This window comes from Lactuca serriola, chromosome 4, assembly GCF_051521515.1.
Source record: "Lactuca serriola cultivar US96UC23 chromosome 4, Lser_US96UC23_V15, whole genome shotgun sequence".
Classification (NCBI taxonomy): domain Eukaryota; kingdom Viridiplantae; phylum Streptophyta; class Magnoliopsida; order Asterales; family Asteraceae; genus Lactuca; species Lactuca serriola.
Window position 1 is genome coordinate 306,812,757 of NC_136411.1, and position 8,639 is coordinate 306,821,395.

General features: G+C 39.8%; 1 non-coding gene across 1 annotated transcript; it reads left to right on the forward strand.

The window, feature by feature from the left end:
* Positions 1–840: 840 nt before the first annotated feature.
* LOC145103444 (small nucleolar RNA R71) lies at positions 841–947 on the forward strand. Its single transcript, XR_013706537.1, has one exon. It is a non-coding gene; the product is annotated as a small nucleolar RNA R71 (small nucleolar RNA).
* Positions 948–8,639: the final 7,692 nt, after the last annotated feature.

Genomic DNA, 8,639 nt, shown 5'->3' on the forward strand with positions numbered 1-8,639 from the left:
CGCTCGCTTGCAACAACCATTTAGTCGATTTTGATCGATTCTAGTGCATTCAACTTGTTGATCTGGATTCCTTAGGTTGGTTTGACACGTAAAGTTTCCAACTTTACGTGTATACATGGATCCGTAAGGGTTTAAAGGCTCTAAATGCACTAAAAGTGTAGATCTAGGGCTTCCATGCAAAGATAGTACCATAAAGGCAGTAGATTTGAGCTCCTAGAGCTCAGACACTGGTTGATTCGATGGCTAACCCTCTCCAAATGTCCTCTATACCTCTACTAAGCTAAGAATGGAAAAAACAAGCTAATTAAGATATCTAATGGAAGAAGAACAAGGTTCAGGCTTGATACCTCAAGGAAGACGGAAATGTAACTAAAAGGCCGGATCTACTTTGCTCTCCCTTGATCCCTCCTGTTTTCTTCTCTTCTTCCCACTTCAAATGCACCAACAAATTCACAAGATGAGAAACCACACCAAAAATAACAAGGAACGACTAGGGTTTTAGTATAGAACTCTCTGTGGGTGAGGGAGGCTGAAAGAGGTGCATAAAGTTGTTTAAATAGGGTGCAAATCCTTAGATTTAGGGTTTCATCCAGACTGGCGGACTCGCCGAGTCCCATCATATGGACTCGTCGAGTAGCCGGCTCCAAACGCGTGCTCATCTCGTTTCTACTCGACGAGTCGGGCTACTGACTCATCGAGTTCCTCTTGAAAACTTAAAAAAATACATATGAATAACATACTAGAAATGGGGCGTTACATAGTGGTCCTTGAGAATAAAGGAGTTGCCTTGTCATGACATTAACACCATGATAAAATATTGACACTTCTTGTTGAATATTGAGGTTATTTTGAGGACAATTTCTCAGCTATCCCTTGTAGCACTCCCATGCCTCATAAAGCGACTCACCCGGATTTTTCTTAAAATTTGCTATTTCCTTCTTGAGTTTAGCTATCTTGGAAGGTGGGCAAAAATGTTCTAAAAACTGTTCGCACATTTGGGCCTAAGTAGTGATTGCACCAGGTGGTAGTGCCTTTAGCTAGCCTTTAGCAGCTCCCTTAAAAGTGACTGGTAGCATCCTCAACAAAGCTGTCTCTCTAGGAACATTTGGGACATTGAAATAATCTGCTATGTCATTTACTTCATCTAAATGCTTGTAAGCATCCTCATGATCCTTTCCAGAAAAGGGTACATCCCTAAGTGCAGTAAGGATGTGTCCTTTCAGTTCGAATGAGGCAGTTGCAGGAATTGCAGGTTGTATTAGGCTAGGACCGACATCATCTCTAATTCTCTTTTAGTAATCTCTCATTGACATATCCGCAATATCCGCCATCTCATTATCAGGCTCGTCTTCGGATTCACTTCTATGTAATGTAAATTCAGGCTCAGATTCGTACTCGGATTCTTGTAGATTATATTTTTTTTAACAAAGTCTTCAACCTTGTTCTTGTCCTTTGAGGATGTACTCGATTCTCCCACTTTCTTTCGTGACTTGTTTCCAAAGACTGATTTAAGATCTTTGAAGGAAGAATTTTTTGGTGATTGGTTCACTCCCGCATTCTTATCCGACTTGTTGTGAAGGGTTGACTCTGGATCTTCAAGTGGTGGCACCAAAGGTGTGTTGGAACCTCTGGTCATGAACATCTACAAAATAAAAAAAATAAAAACATAAAACTGAACTAAAACAGAAAAACAAAGAAAAGTGGAAATTACTAGATCTACGTCGAGAGCCAATAAAGCTCACATCGTGAGTTCAGTACTGGAAGAAAATAAACTAAACTGAAAAATAACTTTTTGTAGGTTTTACCCCACAATAAGGATCGATTAATTTAAAGCAAATAAATCAAAAATTAAATAAGCCTTTCCCACGCAACGGTGCCAAAAACTTTGATGTGCACAAAAGTACCTACTAATTTTAAATTTATAACCTAACTACTTAACTAACTAAAATGCACCTAGGTTGTGTACCTAGTCGAATTTTAGAATAGTTTGGATAAGTCGGGTGTCGATCACAAGGAACGGTTTTAATTAATTAATTTACCTACTATTAAATTAACCTAATTTCCTAGTAAAGTAGTGGTTTTGTCTAATTTTGCAAGTTTAGATTAACTTAATTTCTTAACACAATTCAATAAAAAAGCGAAACACTTCTGTTAGTTCGAATCTACTTTCCCTCAATGGTTTATAAATTACTTATGAGAATTACTGTTGATTACCAATTAAAACATTATTAGCCATTTAGTTCTACATTTACTAATTAAAAATTAATTCATGTAGGTCTATGTATGGTCACGCATAATTTAACACGAAATCAATTGTTGAATAATATTAGAGTCATGTAAGATTGGATTAACAAACACAAATTATGGTCATAACACGAGTTCTCTAGCCCAACCTAATTTATTAATTCAATTCCTTAACTAAGATTAGTTCAATCTAAGCTCTAATAATCTAATGCTCACTAAATTACTAGGTGTTCAATTTCATGTAGAATAATGATTATTAATTACAAAGAATAAGAAGTTTAAGGAATTAAATTAACAAATCAAGCATGTTAGGTAAACCAATCAAACATAAGACATAACCAACAAGCAAAGTCTAGTTTAATTTAATAAAACCATGAGTTCCAGCTTCATCTAGCTAATAAAAGCAGCTACATTTAGCTGGACATGCTAACAAACAAACATATACAAACCAAAGTCTTAATCATGTTTAAATGTACCAAACTATAAAGCTAAGTATGAACTTTTCCTTTTCACTTCTGATTTTCGACTCCAGAAACTCTCCAAGTCAGCCAAAAGTTTTTCAAGCCGTAGGGAACAAGTGAATATATAGTTTCTGAATTTTCCGCGTTCACGTCGCGAGCCGATATGTCTCACGACGTAAGTATAGTAATAATCCATGTTGGACAAGGAGTCTTCTACGCGCATCTTATCTTTTGGAATACTCTAACTCAAGTCGTGAGTCGTCAATCCTCACGTCGTGAATTGAGCTTTTTATGTGGGTTTCTTCTTCTTGTATTCTCCAAGCTTCCAAAGTTCCAAGCTTTATCGTTTTTAGTCCCTTTTCTTCAAGAATGCTTCTGTTTAGCTGCAAAGTATAATTTAAACTTATAAGTATCATTATTCAATGCGAATAACCAAAATATGTATAAAAATGTAAGTACATATTGCCTAAAAACATGTATAAATATGGAAATATCACTAACATAGATAGAGGAATAGAGAAATAGAAAGATGCATATGTTGTTTCCCAGGTCGGATCTCTTCCGATCACGCATAGGGGACAACATATGAATGACATAGATAGATAGAGAGATGCATGTATAGAGATGCATAGAAATAGAGATGCATATGTTGTGTCCCTGGACGGATCTCTTCCAATAACGCATATGGGGCAACATATGACTGACATAGAGGATAAGAAAGAAAAACAATTTTACACTGACCTGCTTTATCAAACACTTCCCCCCCCCCAGCCACCCTATCAGCACCATAATTAAGGACATAAGTTCGTATGTCGAAGAAAGGCTGAGCTATAGTTCTAGTTAATAAGAATCTATCCAAGTGTTGTACGATCAGTCCAAATGTAACCATCTAAGTCCCGATGAATTAACATTATTAAGTCCTTCCATTATCAACAATGTCTATTCCTTTCATTTTAAATCCTTCATGCCTACCAGCACATTGAACACAGAGTCTGAACAATTCAGCTTCAATGCATTGCACATATTTTCAGATTGCCTTTTAACACTAAACTTCATATCACTTCCCAAGAACACTTACAAAAGAAGACACATTTTTTGAATTTTTGATTTTATAATTTTTATTTCTCCCCCTAAATTTGTGCATGGGGAAGAAAGGAAATAAAATAAATGTTCAAATTTAAACAAACAAAAAATTAGTCTTTGAAACGAATCATGAGGGGATGTGTCGAGCGGGTATTTGCTACAAGTGTGGTCTAGTTCCTGGGACACATCGTTAATCAGAATGGGATTTTGGTTGATGCGGCCAAGATTGAGGCAGTTATGAGATGGGAGGTGCTGAGACCTCCTACTGAGATTAGGAGTTTTTCTGGGATTGGTCGGCTACTATCTGAGATTTATCAGAGATTTCTCCAAGATTGTCGTCCCCCTTACCAGGTTGACCCAGAAGGGTGTTACTTTTACTTGGGATCCCGAGGAGTAGACCTCATTTGAGACTCTTTGCTAGAGGTTGTGCGAAGCCCCGATGTTAGCCCTTCCCGAGGGAGTGGAGTTTTCGGTGATGCATCTATATCCGGGTTGGGTGCGGTGCTAATGTAGAGAGGGAACGTGATAACATACGCATCGAGGCAGTTGAAGCCTCATGAGACGAGATATCCCACCTATGATCTGGAACTGGGGGCGGTGGTCTTCGCCCTCAAGATTTGGCGTCATTATTTTTACTGGGTTCGGTGTACCATATACATGGACCAAAAGAGCCTGAAATATCTCATGGATCAGCCCAACCTAATTATGCGAAATAGGAGATGGTTGGATGTGGTGAAAGACTATGACTGTGAGATCCTGTATCATCCGAGCAAGGCTAACATGGTAGCCGACGCCTTGAGTTGCAGGGTAGAGAGTGCCCTGATTCGAGATGTGTGTATGAGGATGACGGTGATGAATCCAGTCATAGATACCATTTAAGAGGCCCAGGAAGAGGCCTTGTTACTGGTGAAATGCAAGAGGGAGTGGGTGATTGGGTAGGTGTCCAAGTTTGTAACGGATAGCAGAGGGCTTATGACTTTCCGATGGCGGATTTGGGTGCCCTATATGGGCGGAGTTTGCCGTCTACTGATGGAGGAGGCGCATAGATAGAGATTCTCGATCCATCCTGGGGCCACTAAGATGCATTTGGACTTGAGGAGAGAATATTGGTGGCCCTATATGAAGAGGGATGTTTCTTGGGTAGTTGAGAGGTGCTTGACCTGCCGCCGGGTCAAGGTAGAGCACCAGCGTCCACATGATCCACTGCAGCCTCTAGAGATTCCCCAGTGGAAGTGGGAACAGATCTTGATGGACTCTATCACCAAGTTGTCGTGGAATGCGCGTGGAGTTGACGCGATTTGGGTGATTGTGGACCGATTGAGGAAGAGTGCTCATTTCCTTGCTATTAGTGAGAGCACTTCTGTAGAGAGATTAGCCGAGATCTATGTGAGAGAGGTGGTAGAACGACATGGAGTGCCGATCTTGATATTTTCGGATCGAGACGTGCGTTTCACTTCCAGGATTTGGAAGAAATTTCATGAGGAGTTGAACACGCACTTGCATTTCAATACTGCGTATCACCCACAGATGGACGGGCCAAGCGAGTGGACAATTCAGATGCTTCAGGACGTGTTGTGTGCATGTGTCATGGACTCCGGAGGAAGTTGGGCACATACATACCACTAGCTGATTTTTCTTACAACAAAAACCATCATTCGAGTATTGGTATGCCTCCCTTTGAGCTTCTGTATAGGAGGCGGTGTCGGACACCCATTTGTTTGGGAGAAGTGGGACAAAGAGTGATGGGTGGCATGGAGATAGTACTGAAGACGACCGAGCAAATTCAGTAGGTCAAACAGAGGTTACTGACGACACAGAGTCGCAAGAAGATTTATGCGAACAGGAGACGATCCGAGCTAGAATTTCAGGTTGGAGATACCTGCGGAGTTGAGTCAGATACATCGGTCCTTTAAGAGTGACTGCCAGAGTGTGTAGAGTAGCATACCAGTTGGAGATACCTGCGGAGTTGAGTCAGATCCATAAGACCTTCCACGTGTCCTAGTTGAGGAAGTGTGTAGCCGATGAGACTGCAGTAGTGCCACTAGAGGACATTCAGGTAGATGCGAGCCTGAATTATATTGAGAGGACGATCGCGATTTTGGATCGAAAGGTGAAGGTTTTGAGGAACAAGGAGGTCTCCCTGGTTCAGGTCCAGTGACAACATCGGAGAGGGTAAGATTTGACTTGGGAGTCGGAGTCAGAAATGCGAGAGCAGCATCCAGAGTTATTTGTGGTGCCTGACATTGAGTGCAAAGTCTGACTTTAGTGGGGGAGAATTGTAACATCCGGATTCCTAGGTATATTATTTAGTTATTTATTGTTAAGGATTATTGAGCAACTCGACGAGTTGGTGCTACAACTCGTCGAGTAGAGTCGGGTGTGGCCACGTGGGATTAATGACCTACTCGACGAGTCCGAGAGTCGACTCGCCAAGTACACGCTGTGAGATGAAACCCTAAATCTCCGGGTTTCGGCCCTATATAAGGACACTTATAGCCTCATTTGCAGCTCCTCATCTACTTTCCTTCACTGAGAAAAACCCTACTCACCCCTTGAGCTTTTGAGAGAGTGTGGAGCTAATATTGAGAACTTTGGTGAATTTTTGGAAGAGAATATGAGGATTTCAAGCAAGGAACGAGAAAAGTTTGATAGATCTATTTCTATACATCCAAGAGCTTCTGTTTAAGGTATAAAGTTCATACCTTTTCATTAGTTTGGGTAGATCTCATGATTTTAGAGTTTAGGGCTTCTTTTCCACCTTATTTTGGGACCTTGAAGATATTGAGCACCATTTTTAGTTATGGACATCAGATATGGACCTTGTGAGGTCCATAGAGTCTAAAGTTCCCTGCTTTATTCATGTATATTAGATCCTTGAATGAGAAACCTCTTCTAAAGCGTGTTCTTAGCATTTTTATCCCTAAGTGCCATGCATGAACGTAAAGCTCATGGATTTTCATGATATTTAATCCTTGAGAACTTAGATCTAGAGTGAGAGAGAGTTTTCTGCCTTGAAATCGTCTGAATTCGAAAAGAGGCTGAATGGACTTGTTGAGTTGATGAGCCGACCCAACGAGTCGATTAGGGTTTCTCCCGATGAGATGGACCATGCAATAGCTCGGCTAGATAGGGGTTAACTCGATGAGCTGAACCTTCATGAGACTACTGAGAAACAATGGGACTCGACGAGTCGCACGAGTGCACTTGGCGAGTCAGGTCAACTTGGGTTGTTGACTAGAGTTTGACTTTTGTTGACTTTAGGGTTTGGTCAAAATGAGCAATGAAGATCAGGGAGCGGTAAAATAGTCTTTAACCCGTTCCTAGGGCTAGAGTAAAAGAGAGAACAATTTTTGGTGTATTTGAGTATGGTTAGATTATTAATTATAGATAATTACCCTATATATGTTAGGTGGAGGCTAGATTGAGGTTCCCGAGTACAAGACTTTTACTTCCCAGCTTACGAGGCGAGTCTTCTCACTATACATACCTAGAGTGGTAATATGAGTAGTGTGACCAGAGGGCCTTATGTGTTATTTAAGTACTGTGATATCTTGCATTATTTTGATATGATTTATACTGATTATTTTTCTGAGTTACTGAGTAGGATCGGAGGATCCACCTGAGTTAGGACCAGAGGGTTGACCCGAGCAATGGGACCGGAGGGTCCCACTGAGACATAGGACAGGAGGGTCTATACCAAGCCGTGAGACCGGAGGGTCCTCACCGAGAATCGTAATACTGGAGGGTCCATGCCGACTTATAGCCTCGAATGGCTTATTATTTGTGCATGTGGTATTTTGGGGAACTCACTAAGCTTCGTGCTTACCGTGTTGTGTGTTATGTGTTTTAGGTACTTCCGAGGATCGCGGGAAGGCACCGACTTGATTGTACATACACTTGAGTTGGAGTTATATTTTTGTAAGATCCTGGATTCGTGATAAACAATTTTTGAAATATGTATTGATATTTGATACTTGAGATTTTTGAGAAAATATGACATGTGTTTTATTGTGTTTAAAAATGAAAATTTTGGTTTGAAAAATTACGTCGTTACAATACTATCCCATTCTCGGCCCAATTGAAAAAAATAGAAATGAAATAAGGAGACATATTAAGATCATGATACCTCATTAATATCCTTCATGCAATTAAACTTAAAACACTTCATGTAATTACCCAATCTCATACTTCCATGCAAGGGTTTCCCTCTCCTTCTCTCTTCTTCTTAACTCTTGGCCAAAGAGTGTCTCACCACTCTCATTTTCTTTCATTTTAACTTCACCAAAAATCTCTCTACAACATCAAGAATTCACTCATCATATCTCAAAATTTTCGAGTGTGTCTTGTGAAAGATCAAGAACTCTTCATCAAAGTTCATCACTTTTGGTAAGTTCTTGCTTGACTTTATGGTTTAACTTCAAGTTTACACTAAATATATCTTCTTAACCCACATCATTTCATGATCTATGCTTTTAGAACTTCATTGATCTCGAAAATCTTCTCAAGAACACATCAAGGGCCGAGATCTTCTCATTTCCTCACCAAAAACCAAAAACTTCAAAGCAATGTGAGTTCATAGCCCCTAATTTTGATTTATATATTGTTTTGGGGGAGAATACAAGTTGTTTTGTGTAGATCTATGCGTGTATGCATGATTTTGTGTGTTTTTCTAGTTATATGTGTTTATGTGTTGTCAACTTCATGAACTTAAAGATCTACTAAAAGATGATGATATTGGTATAACATAACACTTATTTCAACTTATCTTACAAGAAAAAGGTTTAAAATACATATAAGTTACTTAAAGCTAAGAAAAACTTCATAAAAGGGGATAAAAGTGACAAAATATTT